The sequence below is a fragment of the Elgaria multicarinata genome, chromosome 6 (assembly GCF_023053635.1).
Source record: "Elgaria multicarinata webbii isolate HBS135686 ecotype San Diego chromosome 6, rElgMul1.1.pri, whole genome shotgun sequence".
Classification (NCBI taxonomy): domain Eukaryota; kingdom Metazoa; phylum Chordata; class Lepidosauria; order Squamata; family Anguidae; genus Elgaria; species Elgaria multicarinata.
The window spans coordinates 54310398-54326695 of NC_086176.1; positions in this window are offsets into that span (position 1 = coordinate 54310398).

The following is a 16298-nucleotide window of genomic DNA, read 5'->3' on the forward strand; positions in this document are numbered from 1 at the left end:
TGGTGCAGGTTCCTAGTTGTTAGGGGGGACTTTTATCGGCTTCAGCGGATGCACCAGCTGCTGCCTTCCATGCAGAAAGCAGGCTTGGCTTCAGTCAGCTACCAGCTTCCAGTTTGTTCCTAGGCTCAATTCAAAGTTCTGGTTCTAGCCTTTAAAATCCTAACTGGCTTAGGACCAGGTTAAGATATTACTTATTTCCATATAACCTGCTCAGGAATTCAGATCAATGCTCTTGTGGTGTTTTGGGAGATTTGACAAATGAACCTGAGAGACAGGGTGCCTTCTCCTTTGCTGGGCCAAAACTCTCTAAATCCCCTCCCCAATTGAAATTTGTCAGGGTCCCACGTAGTGTGTCTTGCACCAGAAACTGTGGACACTAGCAACATGAAAACTAGCAACAATAGAAGTAGATATTACACTTTGACAGCTCATTGAAATAGAAGTGTAATGTCTACTTTTATTGTTGCTAGTTTTCATGGCTTCTAGGGGTGGATACAATAGATCAGGATCTACTGGTAGTTTTCTGGGTGATATGCAGTAGATCAACAAGGGTTTCTGTCTTCCAATTGTTTAACAATATCAACATGTTGGCTGGTGAATTCTGAGAGTTCCAGGATATTTTCTGTCTAAAACATGCAGATGACTCCACCCTAAAAATCCCCTTTCCTTCTACATTATGTTGCTAAAAAGAATGCTGAGGGGAAAACAAGGGATGGATGAATCTCTGTTTCTCTTCTTCCTATACCTGGATTTTAACAATCTTGTTCTTTCTATCCTGAATATGGAGAAATTTGTGAATTTTGATCAATTCTTTTCAAAAATTGAACTGAAATTCTTTTCTATCTGCCCTGGCCAAATTGAATAGATACTGCTTTTTCCAGCATGGAGAGGACCATGTTTTATCTGCCTGCCATATAGGTGTTAAAGATAAGGAGCCTGTAAGAAGAAGAAGAAAAGCAGTAATCCTTCAGAATCACAAACATGGCTGAATATGCACAGGAATTCAAAAAAAGTTCCTTTAAGAGCTGAGCACTGGATGGGTGAATCTGTCAGTTTCTTCCACATTCATTTTTGGGAATCTCTAATTTCTTTTGTCTTGAATATGAAGAAATTTGGAAATGTTGGTAAATTCTTACCAAATCATGAACTGAAACAAAACTTGTATTCGTCCCTAGGGAAAACCAGATGTGTTTTTTTGCGGGGGAAAAATGCAAGGTTGGTTTGGGTATTGATCATGAATTCCTGAGCATGTGCTCAAAGGTACCTTGTGCCTTAATTCTTAGCTTATGTTTGCGCACCTGAGCCACTATGTTGCACCTGGCTCTGTTTGATAGATATCAGGATTCTAGTAAAAATACGAAGTAAATTTTGCAAGTCTAATGTCTGTCCACCCTTGATATATATTTTTTTTCTTGCTGCCACTGGTTTTGGGTTTTGCTTTAAGTGTTCGTTGCATTTTGTTCTTGCTTTTAGCAATTGTTTGTTGTACTTGCATTTTTATTTTTATTGATTATATAGTATGACTGTATTTTAGTCTTCTCTGGGTACTTTTAGCAGAAAGGTGGGATAGAAGAGTTGCTGATGATGATTTATTATTATTTGATTTGCTAGGCCAGCAGACCCAGTGGTCTCCTCCTATATAGACATGGGGGCAATAGAAGGGGGGGCTGGGGAGATACATAAGATAATGAAAATGCTCTTAATGTAAGCATGCAAAAAACACCTCGGTATGAGGGATGTATTTCTAATAGTTATATGAATTTAAACTAGATTATTATTATTATTATTATTATTATTATTATTATTAATTTACAATATTAATATACTGCTCCATATCTAAAGTAGATTCTGGAGCAATGCACATAGGACTAAAACAGTAAAAGCATCAGGCGCAACAGCTCAGCTACTGAAGTTTCCTGATTAGCAGTCACTGTATTGAAACTTACTCTCTTCCTGATGGTGTTAAATAATTCTCAAGTAAATGGGATACAGTGATCATTGATTCATTTCCTTCCTGTCTAAAAATGCTTCTCCTGTCAGCCGATGCCTAAGATTAGTACAGTGCACTTAGCCTACATCCTACGTAGGAGTAATGCGCAGAGGGAATGACCTGCCTTTAAGCTTCCCAGAAGCATCTGGCTGGCCACTGTTGGAAACAGAATACTTGATTACATGGACCTTTGATCCAATCCAGCAAGTCTCTTTTTATGTTCTTAAGTCATATATTCCACATAGGAACCGCTGCACATAGCTTAATGATAGCAGCCACCATGCTTAATGCTTAATGATAGCAGCCACCATGTGGAAGGTTTTAAAGCGATGGTCATAATGTGTAACCAGCCCTGGGTGTCCTTTTCAAAGAAGTAGAACTCACTTCCATAGTAGAAATTACCGATTGATGAAAGAAATGTTAACTTAGCTGCTGGCTACTTGGGGTAATTGTGGCTTCACAGGTGGAGAATTGATACACCACAACCACCCTGTTTGCCGCTCCAAAAGCTGAGAAAGTTGTGCATAGCAGAGAGGTAAGGAGGACGGGAACAGGTAACTGAGGTGAGAGGCAAACTTAGCATCTAGCCATCTTGAAATAATCATGGTAGGGTGCTATGATTTGGCCATGGGTGAAATTGTTACTTTGTGCCCAGTAGTACAATTCACCATGCTTGTTTGGTAACATTTCCTCTCCCCCTCACTTTAAAGTGACAAATGTACATGGCTGCCCCATAATCTACTAGGTTGATGTCTAAACAAAGCTAGTCTCCAGGGGTCGGGGGGAGGGGTTGAAGAATCCAAACACCACAGCTGAGACATTTCTTTATTAACACTAACCAAAATGCCACAAAAAGATTGTGCAATTGATTCAGTCAACAATCTCCATTTTGAGACCAAGTCAAAACTGCCAATCTCATGGCCACAGCATCTGGCCTAACTTTTGGACTTTTATCTCCCCCACCCACCCACTCACTCTGCTCCCATCCCCTGCTTTTTGCACTACCCGGACTAATGAAGAGTTCTGGAGAACTCAAAAGCTGGCATAATCCTCTCAGTGCACAATCCTTTTGGCAGGTCCTAATAAAGATGTTGCCCAACTGTGGAGTTTAGCATGTTAAATTAACTTATGAATAAATACATTAATTTTACACATAAAAAGATATATATTTGAATAAGATATTTAAGAATACATTATAAAGTCCACTAGAATCACAAGGTTATATACTATATACTATAGTCGCCTTGGAGTGGTCTCTCTTCATTCTCAAGCATGGTCTTCACATGGCTTGCCAGTGATGCAGCTAGAGTGGACTTTGGGGACTATGTCCAGGACCCCAAGCCCTGGACACTCCAAATCACTGCCCACAAAGTGGCAAACAGGCTTGGCTTCAGCACTTGGACCAGGATAGACATGCTGGGGACCACCAGAGCTGACTCTGATCCCACCTTCCTTCCTTCCTTCCCTCCCTTCCCCTCCTTCTCCTCCTCCTTTTTTAAAAAAGTCAGTGAACAGCATGTACATGGTTACAGATTCTCAACTGATTATTTTTATTTAAAATATACATTATCCTTTTTGACATCAGAAGTGGTGCTTTTTCCAAAGTAAATATGTTTAGCATCAGGGCAGTAGAAGTAGCTTCCATCTTATTCCTGTAGTAATGGTGCTATGCTTTACTTTAAGTAAATTTTAAATGTGAAAATGCACATATTCAGATTATTTCTCTTTTTATTAGAGTTAACAAACAGTCTGATTGTTTGCTTGCTTCTCTTTAATATATCAGGAACATAGAAGCAGTTTTAAAGCATAGAATCCTTTTGGAACGCAGCAGCAAAGGGAGAGGAGAAATGACAGTTGTGTACTTCACAATTGAAATAATACACAGGGTCATCTTATACCCCCACCCACCTCTCTGGTAACACCATTAAGTCCAGGGTCTGAAAGGACCTAGCTGCACCACTGTACTTTGCTGTACTTTGGCTTTTTCTGAGGAGAAAGTGTGTGGATGTGGCTTGGGACTTCAGCTTTGTGATTCAAACTCTAAGATAATTCAACACTGCTCTTAACCAAAGCTGCAATACAATGCTTGTTTGTTGACCATAGTTCCCTGTCCTGTATGGCAGTTTTCAGCACTAGTGACAAGACAGAAGTTTCAGCTCCCCAGTTATTCATTTATGTACAGAAACTGACAGGATTCCAGGCCAGGGAAAGAATCTCACTGCTCTCCTCTTCACAGTACAAGGTTTCACTGTCAATTCAACATATTTTTATTGCTATCTGTGAGCATGTGTCATCTCTCAACACCTACGACTGTGGCAGACCATTTCAATATCACCAGCTTCACCAAGTAGGAAAAGAACATTCGCTGATGATAGAAGCCAATGATGCTATTTATATGCATCCTTGATGTGGCATAAATGGAAAGAATACAGATATGGATTTTTAGACTTGAATTGTTGTCATAACATTGCATATTTTATTCTGTTAAAGAGGCACAGTTTAAAGAGACCCACCCCCCCACCCTCACAAAGGTTCTGCCATTATAAGCCTCAAAATTCTACGCTTATAAAAATAATGCTTGTTGAGTGAATATCTTGAAATGTGGAATCCATAATGCAACTGATGAGGTCTATAATTGTGCAAAATCTCAAATCAATCCAATACAGATTGCCACAGATACAGCAAGTTAAGAAGTGCTGAAAATGGATGTATTTGTACTTTTCAAAACCAGGGAAATTCAAGTTTCAAAAAACCCTGCTAGTTTATGACCAGAGTTAAGGTTATCTCATGTTGGTTGAAGCTCCACGAAGACAGTGAATTTAACAGTCATGCCCCATGATCAGCGATGATATTCAGCATCATCAAATGGGAGAAAAATCACATTTCCTTACTTTTGCTTTCCCCTTGCTTTCGTCCCATGATACTTCCTCTTTCTTCACACAGTGGAAGAAAGAGGAAGTAAACAATGACCATGTGGCCCATTCAGTGGGCATTTTTATCACACTGCTTTTACTGCACACAGCAGGAAATGGCAGCACATTTCTGTTCCCCCCAAAAAAGCAGATTTATTGGAGTCTTATTTATTGTGAAAAGAAGAGCAGAAGCAGAGGGAGTTGTCTTCAAAAGGACCTGCGAAAAACCGTGAGTAGGCAGTAACAAGCATGTGATAAAAGGCTCATCTGATGACACTCATTGTGTCATGCTGAGCAAAAAATTAAGGATATATACAATAAAGCAGTGATATTTAATGTACAAGAATAAAATTGGAATTAATAATAATATTGTATTAAAAGTGCAATAGCATATTTCACAGGAACAAATATCCAACAGAAACAACATAAAATGAACAAGCCAAACACGTTTCAACATGAAGTCTTCATCAGTGGCCAATGCAGGCTGCTGTATGCTCTGAAGATTTAATTGGGCTGCGTTTACAGTTCCCACAGTTGTGTGGTAGAAGGTGTCACTCCCTTTTAAAAGTAGTACATTTTCCAAAAATGCCTGGGTCGTAGTTTTTGTGTCATGTCACAATTTGAGCTTGCTTACAAAAAAGCAAACAGGCATGGGTCAGAGGTCAACTCACCAGAGGATTCAGTGAAACTTAGAGTGAGGGCCTTCCTAGACTAGGGTTTAGCCCGGTGCGAGGCCCGGGCTCCCTGCTGTGCATGCAGACCACGCACAGGGGATCCCGGGTCAGGCCAGGCTAAACCCTCCCTTGACCCGGGATAACCGGATCTGCTTGTGGCCTGGTTTTTCCGCAGCCCCGGGCTGAGCCTGGGGCTGCGGAAGGTCTAGCTAGTTCCGTGGCTTTTCCTGGCTGCTCGCTTACTCGTGAGTAGGCGGGAGAAGCCGAGCACTATGCCCATCGGGCTGGGGGGGGAGATCATGGGCAGAGGGGGCATCGGACATGGCGAGCGGGTGGAGCGGGGTGTGTGGACATGGCGAGCGAGTGGAGGGTGGACATGGTGAGTGAGGGGGAAAGTGGGCGAGTGAGCGGGGGGGTGAGCGGGGGGGCATCAGACATTGTGTGTGGGGGAATCGGGGGCAGGGGGAGCAGGGAACCCTTTGGGTTTTTTTTTTTAAAAAAAGCCTACCTTCTGTCGCTGGTGCGCTCCTGCGCACCCTGCCCCTTTAAGTTCTTAAACAAAATGGAGGATGCGAGGGGGCTTTCCGTTCCCCGTCACGTCTGATGTGTGGAAAGGAGCGACAGCCTGCGCTACTTCTAGCATGGGCTGGCCCCTTCTCCCACACGAATTCTAAGTTATGTCTAGCAAGGCCCTGAGTTTCAGGTGCTTCATAAAGCAACACAGTACCAGGACAATGTGGAGCATCTTCACTGGTCACAGGAACTCCATCCTCCCCATCTGGATTTGGGCCTGAAAGACCTAGGAAAACTGTGGGTGCATGGAGGATAAGTTGTAAGCAAGCGCAATTTGTGACATTGCACAACAACGTCACTGTTCAAAGGGAATGTCAGATAAGGCATTGGCCCTGGCTTTCCATTTCTTGCCTTTGTGGCACTTGAGCCAACATGAGGTTATATTTTATTAGTGTCCCCAACTATAAAATATAGAGATGATCTGTTATAGTCACTCAGTATGCTGCTGTTGCAGGGCTGGATCGTCATCCAGAGATTTGAAGGGGGTGGGGTGGGGTTACAGGGAGGAGGAGTGGACACAGAATTCCTGATCTGCAAGCAGTGTCCTTTCACTGATGGAATGAAGATTCTGGATGCAATATTTTATTTTTATAACTTGGTTCCTACTTCAGGAGTGCTGCTGAAGGGAGTAAAATGAGTAATAATTACATCAAATGGCTGCAAATCCCTCTTTCCAGATTTCTGCTAACAACTAGGAGTTTCCCTATTAACTGATGCTAGGAAACTGCCTTATTCTGAGTTACACCATTGGTCTATCTACCTAATATTGTCTCTACCACCCTTACCCAACCTGGTGTCCTCCCAGTGTTTGAGGCATCAACCCCCAGCTAGCATTGTCAATGGCCAAGAGTCCTGGGAGTTGTAGTCCAAAACATATGGAGAACACCAGTCAAGTGCACAGGCTGGGAAGCAGCAACCCCCACAAAGGTACTACCTCCTCCTTGCTCTCCTCCAGCCTGGACTCAGAAGCACATGGAGCAGGCTGGGCTAAGCCAAGCTGCTGCTGCTTCTGCAGAGTTGGGAGCGCTTCACCTCCAACTTCTCCTCCAACAGCAACTTAAACAGTCCGACTCCTCTCAAGCTTCCCAATGGGTGGGATTTTCTTAGTGCCCAGTGCTACCAGAATTGCAATTTCCAGTGTGTTTTACCCTCTGACTACCAGTGCCCATGGCGACATGGGCTTTCCACTAGTATTCTCACAATCACCCAACACCTGATCTTTCTGTTCTGTCTTACTTTATCTGTCTTTGAATATTGCAGAAGGGAACTACATATGATGTATTTAAATCAAGAGAAGATTAATCTGTTCCCTAGGTATCTCCTGGGAAGGTATGTGGAGGCAATAAAAATGAAGGCATCTGTAAGATTATTGGATATGGAAGCTGTAAAGAAAGAACTCAGTGCCCAAGGGTGAGATGAACACATTCAGATTGGATTTTTAACTAAAGAGAAATTGCATAAGCGTTTGAAACACACATTGACAATGTTGTAATTTGTTTTCAGTGATCAACATTTTACTTGATAAACTTACTCAGTTGTTAAATATCTGTTTGATACCACAGAAACACACATCCAGATAGTAATTTAGGGGACTGTAGTCAATCATGTGTCACTGGACACCTCTAAAGAAGAAAGTGATTTATTTTATTTTATTTTTTAAAAAAAGCCTTTTCTCAAGATTTTGATTCTTACCACAGGGGTGAATTTTCAGATATCCTACTATGAAGTGAAAGATATCCCTGCATCAAGTAATGTGGTTTATTAAACTTGAGTCTGTCTTGACAACTAGAACAAATGCTTTTGGGGGTTAATTGGCCAATGAATACTCACCTAATAGTCAGCATCCTATTTTGCTTATTTGAAAAAAAAGCAGGAGTCAGCCCTTCTATATTATTCAGATTATTTCCCCTACTGCCTCCAAAACAGGAAAATAAAATCTAGGCTATGTATAGTTTTTATAGATTTAAGAGAAAGCAAGAAACGCCAATAGGATTATTATACCACTGCAAATTAATCTGATGTGTAGATTCCAAAGTCAGTTGCTACACTCGAAACCTGGATTTCCTTCATAAGCCAGAAAATGTTAACTAAATAAAATAATGGCTGGATCTAGGATCTTCCTCATTGAAAGCTGTGTTTTCTGTCTAAAAAGCCACAAGAGGAAGGGCTCTGCTTACAGAAGGTTCATCCAACTAACTTTGGGATATCCCACAACACAGCTCATCCCATTCTGCAGGGTCTCCTGACTCTCTGTGTAGCATTTTCAGGGGGCTGGAGAGGATGCCATAGAAAGGAAGAAATGGGCAAGTCCAATTCCTCTAGCATAGTTGATTCAACACACTAACTTCTTATAATAGATGCTCTCATGTTCCAGGTACCAGCATTTTCCCAGGACACTTTCCAGATTTACAGATACTATGACTGCTGCCATGCTCTGTGGGGACACAGGAAACTGCTGTTTAGCCATGTACTAAAAATAATAGTACACTGGTACACCTTGAGCGGGTGGTTGCAGGACAACTCCAGGCACTCTTGAATGAAACGGATTATCTAGATCCATTTCAATTGGGTTTCAGGCTTGGTTTTGGAATGGAAACTGCCTTGGTTGCCCTGTGGGATGACCTCTGTCGGGAGAGAGACAGGGCGAGTGCGACCCTGTTGGTTCTCCTGGACCTCTCAGCGGACTTCGATACCATTGATGTTGTGCAGACTTTATACTGTTAGTTTTACCCTACCCTGTGCCTGCTTACCCTACCCTGTGCCTGTTTGCATTCTCTTCCCCTCCTTATTGTTTCATTATGATTTTATTAGAATGTAAGCCTATGCGGCAGAGTCTTGCTATTTACTGTTTTACTCTGTACAGCACCATGTACATTGATGGTGCTATATAAATAAATAAATAAATAATAATAATAATAATAATAATAATAATAATAATAATAATTGACCATGGTATCCTTCTGGATAGGTTGTCTGAGCTGGGAGTTGGAGGTACTGCGTTGCAGTGGTTCCGCTCCTACTTGGATGGCCGATTCCAGAAGGTGGTGCTGGGGGATTATTGCTCTGTGCCGTGGCTCCTAAGCCATGGGGTTCCACAGGGCTCTATCTTATCCCCTATGCTGTTTAACATATACATGAAGCCGCTGGGGGAGGTTATCCGGAGATGTGGACTGAGGTGTCATCAATATGCGGATGATACCCAGCTCTACCTTTCCTTTTCATCAAACCCAGGTGAGGCAGTGACTGTTCTGAACTAGTGCCTGGGCACGGTAATGGACTGGATGAGGGCTAACAAACTGAGACTCAATCCAGACAAGACGGAAGTACTGTTAGCGGGTGGTTCATTTGTCCGGCGAGGTGATGTTTGCCCTGTCCTGGACGGGGTTGCACTCTCCCTAAAGGATCGGGTCTGTAGTTTGGGGGTGCTCTTGGATCCAGAACTGTCACTTGAGGCACAGGTGAACTCAGTGGCAAAGAGCACCTTTTATCAGCTTAGGCTGATATACCAACTGCACCCTTATCTGGACAGTGATAGCCTAGCTACAGTTATCCATGCTCTGATAACCTCTCGTTTGGATTACTGCAATGCGTTATACGTGGGGCTGCCTTTGAAAATGGTCTGGAAGCTTCAGCTGGTACAAATCAGGGCAGCCCGTTTACTAACAGGGACTGGCCGGCGAGATCACATTACGCCAGTCCTTTTACAACTTCATTGGCTGCCAGTCCAGGTCCGGGCCCGATTCAAAGTGCTGGTATTGACATTTAAAGCCCTAAACGGTTTGGGGCCAGGTTATTTGAAGGAACGCCTCCTCCCATATGTACCTACCTGGACCTTAAGATCATCTACAGGGGCCTTTCTCTGTGAGCCCCTGCCAAAGGAAGTGAGGCAGGTGGTTACTAGGAGGAGGGCTTTCTTCGCTGTGGCACCCCGGTTGTGGAATGAGCTCCCCAGAGAGGTCCGCCTGGTGCCTACACTGTACTCCTTTCGTTGCCAGCTGAAGACCTTTTTATTCACTCAGTATTTTAACACTTAATTTTAACTTAAATTTAAATTCTACTGTTTTAACTCTGTATTTTAATCTTATATCAATTTTGCTGCGTGGTTTTATCCTGGTTGTGCTTTTTATATTGTATTTTGTATTTGTGCTTTTAACCTGTTGGTTGTTTTATCATGGTTTTAATTTTTGTGAACCGCCCAGAGAGCTTCGGCTATTGGGCGGTATAAAAATGTAATAAATAAATAAATAAATTGCACTGGAATAAGTATAAGGTTTGAAATAAATAAATCAAAGCAAGAAAGCCTTTATATGGTTTGCATGTATTTAATGTATTTAATGTTGTTCCCCGCCTCGATTCAGAGGGAGAGGCAGGTAATAAATAAATTAATAATAATAATAATAATAATAATAATAATAATTCTTAACTATTCATCCCTCTCCTTCACCATGCACTAGGGAAGATAGCAGGTGATTGGCTATGGACTACATTGCCCTAAGCTCATGGAAAAGGATCTTGTAACATTGAAGAACAATTGAAATCAATCATTTTAAAAAGGCAGGAGAGGAAAGGAGCAACTTGCTTGGCATATGAGGCTTGAAGCAACTCAGATTAACTCCTTAACTCCATAGAAAATGTTTTGTTGTTCCCTCATGTACCTCATGTACTGTGTTCCCTCATGTACTGTGGCTATACTCATGTTTTCTGCATGCTTTGTCTGAAAGTGGTGCTGTTTGTGGAGGTGGAGGATATTTACTGATTGTGGCTGTCAATTTTTCCTCAGTTCATTGATTGCAGGAATATGAACTTCCAAAATTGTGACAGATTTTGATAGGTGCCTCAAGTTGGTATAGCAGCCAGTCAAAAATGGGATACACATTGACTTCACTATGGAGCCTATGTTAAAGAAATACTTAAAACTTTCCTCTCCCCATCATGTTTCTAAACACACACACAGACACACACCCCTCTGTTGCCTAACTTGGGTTTCCAATTTTCAGTAATTCTCATGAGAGTTTATACCTCTCAAGCTACATATATTTCTTGACACAGACTGCAGACCCCATTGGTTTTCATAAATCATTTTTTAAATCAGAATGTACAGGTATTCCCACCCCCTCCCTACAAACACACATGTTGTCTGGTCTGCTTATAGATGTTTTAGGTCAGTCTGCCACATTGGAGAATAAATATTCGGAGAAGCCAAAATGGTGAATAGTTCAAGCATAATCCTTCATTATATCCCCCCACCGCCACCCAACACCGTCATTTGCTTGCTTATGCTAATGCTGGACCTGCTTCTGAGGGCAGCCAGTAGCACATTGCCAAAAAAAGGTGGGGGACAAAAGAGGACACAGGGTTGCACACGAATTGTATATGCTAAGATGTTTTTGTATGGTTTGTGGTTGTTTTATGCCAATAAGGGTACACTGATTGATTGATTGATTGATTGATATGCTAATTTATATATGTATAGATGCAAATTTAGAAAACAGAAATTTATTTCAATACAATGCATCTCACCATAGTGGGGAAGAGTATGACCAGGTAACCTATGTGTCTGCTCAGCCTGCTTTTGATGGTAACTTCAAGACCCCTGCTCTTTTATTACATTTTATCTTTAAACCTGACTTGGGCTGGACAGATTTTTAAAGAGAGAATACCTTTGAACAGAGGACTGTACCCTGGCTGATCTCCACATGGGGGGCTGTCTTCTCTAAAGTAGGATACCTGGCCACCCTACATGCTGACCCACTTGGTCCCCCAGCAAAGTCAGAGTGTAGCCTATCTTCTTCTCCCCTTACCCAGGCCCAGTAGAGAGCTTAGAAGATGTTGCTGGTTGGCATTATTATATTTGTCTACCACTTAAAGTTAAACATAGCACTTGAGCAGTCGAGCCTTTGGGTTTTATTATAACTAAATTTGCAACAAAGAAGCATTTCAGCATTCTAAGTGTACACTACCTTTGTAAAATATTCTTGTGGTCTTAAATTTATGGGTATAGTAGATTGTAAGACATGAAGCAGGAGCAAGAAGATAATCAGTAAATCTTCGGAATACAGAAATATGGCATTAACATAAGAGAGGAAAATAGATTAGAAGGGGAAAAATTATGGATTTGCCACAGTCATTTTGTTGTTGTTGTATACCTATAGGGATGAAGGTTTTCATTACAAAGTCAAAGAACATTTTATAACATACATTTGCAATTTATTGAGAGTGAAATGTGAATCTCGTCAGAGATGAATAGTATTGTGCTTTTGTTAAATTTATTAGATTAACCTAAAACACAGCCTTTCCTATAACAAGGTATCTTATCTCAGCTTGATCTTTATTCATGTCCCGTGAAAGCAATGAAAGGTTTAGCAAATGCCATTTTAAAACAAATTGAATATCTTTGTAAATGTATAAAACCTACATTCCAAGGCGTTAAGTAGCTGAGCCATGCATCAAAGAAATTTCAGATGCTCATGCTTCAACTTGTACAGTACTTTGCTACTATTTATTAATGTATATTATCTCTACAAACAATACTGTATTACCAGAGATGTGTTACTCATGATAGGGGTCATTTGGAAACCCAGGAGCAGGGAAATCTGGGGCTAGCTGGAATCAATCTGGACTTATTACAAGCCAAATCACCATTGGGAGGGGACTTTCGATCTCATAATTGGCCCAGTATCTCTCAACTGGAAGACCGTTTTTTGCCCACCCACAATTCTGAAATTAAGAACCATCCCGAACAGCAAGTAGGGATGGGGAAAGAATTTGTTTGGTTCACACTTAAATATTAACCATCCTAAGTTGCACTTCCCAAACTAAGGACAAATACGTACAAAAATACATATGAATTTTCATGTGGCCTTTTTACATAATAATAATAATAATAATAATAATAATAATAATAATAATAATAATAGCACATCAATAAAGAAACAGGACAGAAACAACTTGTGCTTTAAAAAGTTTAAAAGTTGTCAAAAAGGAAACAGATGGATCCATCAATTCATATCAGCAGGTATCAGAAATCAAGAAATCAGGCAGGGGCAAGTTATGAAGAACTTGCTGCCAGTGCAAATCTTTAGGGAAAATGAATGCTTTTCAACAGGATCTGGGATCAATAGAGCACCTAAAATCTTCTACAACTTCATGTCAACCACCATTCTTGAGTAAGAGACAACAGGAATTTTAAGGGCATGGCCCTAGATGGAGCCTTGTAAATAAGTGTTGCTGAGTGGCATCAAGAAGATACACCCTTTGTTTCCTCTCTCAGGATTTCACAGGCTAGTGTTACTGAGAAGCTTAGCCTCACTGTCCTTCTAAGTATATCATTAGCACCCTGTCCCTCGTTATCTCCATTTTGCCTAGGAAACTGAATTAAGCAGAGGCTTGAAGAACCAGGATAAGATTGCTGTCCTTATTTTTACAGTACACATTAAGAATGTAGTACCTTACTTGAATGTTCTCCTTGGAAAGATAAAGAAGGCATGGGCTAACACGGCAGGTAGCATCATAACGCAGTTGCACCAATTAATGAAAAGCTGAAGATAGAATTCACCCTAACACTCTGGTCCTTCTCTCTTGCAAAATCCTCAGCATATTTACTCAGCAAATGCCAAAAAGAAAACAACTGACAACTTGCTACTCATCTGTGGCTGCATACTCCATAAACAATGCCGCTGCCTGGTTTGTGAGTGATCCCTGATCCCATTAGCCATCAATGATAAGAGATATATCTGGCCTTTAGACAGGGAAGGCCTAGCAAGGCAGTGATAAACATGGTAGCTGAAATCTTAGGCACAATTACTTGGAACTCAGGTGCATTCAATTCAGTGGGGTTTATTTGTGTGTTTACAAGCAGGGGGCGGGGGCTGTAAATGCAGTTGAACAAGCCCACATTCTCCGAATCTGGGTTCAGAGAATGGCAAGGACATTCACCACCTCAGAGCTGGGTTATTTCTGTTTGCATAATCATCTTCACCATCACAAAAACCAAATACAAATATATTCTTTGTTGTTGTTGTTTATTCGTTCAGTCGTTTCCGACTCTTCGTGACTTCATGGACCAATCCACACCAGAGCTTTCTGTCGGCCGTTGCCACCCCTAGCTCCCCCAAGGTCAAGTCTGTCACCTCCAGAATATCATCCATCCATCTTGCCCTTGGGCGGCCCCTCTTCCTTTTGCCTTCCACTTTCCCTAGCATCAGCCTCTTCTCCAGGGTATCCTGGCTTCTCATTATGTGGCCAAAGTACTTCAGTTTTGCCTTTAATACCATTCCCTCAAGTGAGCAGTCTGGCTTTATTTCCTGGAGTATGGACTGGTTTGATCTTCTTGCAGTCCAAGGCACTCTCGGAATTTTCCTCCAACACCACAGTTCAAAAGCATCTATCTTCCTTCGCTCAGCTTTCCTTATGGTCCAGCTCTCGCAGCCATAGGTTACTACGGGGAATACCATTGCTTTAACTATGCGGACCTTTGTTGTCAGTGTGGTGTCTCTGCTCTTAACTATTTTATCGAGATTTGTCATTGCTCTCCTCCCAAGAAGTAAACGTCTTCTGATTTCCTGGCTGCAGTCAGCGTCTGCAGTAATCTTTACGCCCAGAAATACAAAGTCTGTTACTGCCTCCACATTTTCTCCCTCTATTTGCCAGTTATCAATCAAGCTGGTTGCCATAATCTTGGGGCGTTACTAGACGAGGCTCTAGCGCGCGTTACCTTCCGCAGTCACGTCGAGGCTTCCAGATGACGTTCACGAGGATCCGCCGTTATCCTGCGGCGAAGCCTCTTTCTCCCGACTTTAAAAAAGTGAGTTCTAGTGCGCCTTTTCCTGCCGTCCCGCGGTAATTTGGAGTACGTGTGGGAGGATGTGAGGTCACTGCGGTCCGCACTGGGCAGGAAAAGGCGTGCTAAGGGGGAGTGGTCAGCGGCTTCGGTCAAGCCGCCTCCGCCATTTGCGCGCAGTCTGCCAGCTGGGGCAGCGCGGCAGAGCGGCTTTTTTTTTTTACTCACCCACTGATAGTTTGCGCAGGAACGGAGGAACGGAAAAGTGGCTAGTGTGCTGCTGGGGTGTGTGGGGGATGGGTGGGGGATGTGCGCCTGTTCTAGTGTTTTTTTTTTATTTCCCCAGTGACAGTTTGCGCAGGACCGGAGGACCGGAAAAGTGGCTGGTGACTCCTTGCGGTGGGCAGCTACCGTGGCCGCATAATGGCGGTGCTGTACGCTGCCTGTTAGTGTGGGTACCAGGCTGGCAGAGGGCAGAGCTGTTTGTGGGCTGCTGCCATGGCTACGGCCAGATGTGGGTTGGCTCCTTGGGATGGGGCACAGGGCACAGAGGCGGTCATCGCCGCCGACACCTCAGAGGCATGATGGGAGATGTAGGCACAGAGTGCCCATGCAGACGATTGACCTCGGGTCATATTACACCCGCCACGACCCCCATCAGGAAGTGAGCGCATCAATGTTGACCCTCAACAGCACCAGCAGCACTTCAGCTGGCACTGGCACTGCCGCCGCCGCCGCCGCTGCCGCCGGGGCCGGCGGCGGCATCGCTGACGGCTGCGCAAGTTTGCGGTCTTTCGGACGTGCGCAAACCGTGCAGCGAGCGAAAAAAAAAGCTGCGGCAATCAGGCCGGTGTGGCTGCGCAACTGTGCTCGCGGCGGCAGCAGCACAACCAGCGCAAACTTCCGCCACAAATCGAAGGCAGGTGTGGAGCATGAGGTGTCACGGCTGAACGGGAAAAGCCGCTTTCACCGCTCCTCAACGACGGAACACCCGGTAGGTCTAGCAACGCCCTTGGTTTTTTTGAGGTTTAACTGCAACCCAGCTTTTGCACTTTCTTCTTTCACCTTTGTCATAAGGCTCCTCAGCTCCTCCTCGCTTTCAGCCATCAAAGTGGTGTCATCTGCATATCTGAAATTGTTAATGTTTCTTCCTGCGATTTTAACTCCAGCCTTGGATTTGTCAAGCCCAGCATGTCGCATGATGTGTTCTGCATACAAGTTGAATAGGTAAGGTGAGAGTATACAACCCTGCCGTACTCCTTTCCCAATCTTAAACCAGTCCGTTGTTCCGTGGTCTGTTCTTACCGTTGCTACTTGTTTGTTATACAGATTCCCCAAACTAAACAAAAATAAACAATGCTCATTAAGTT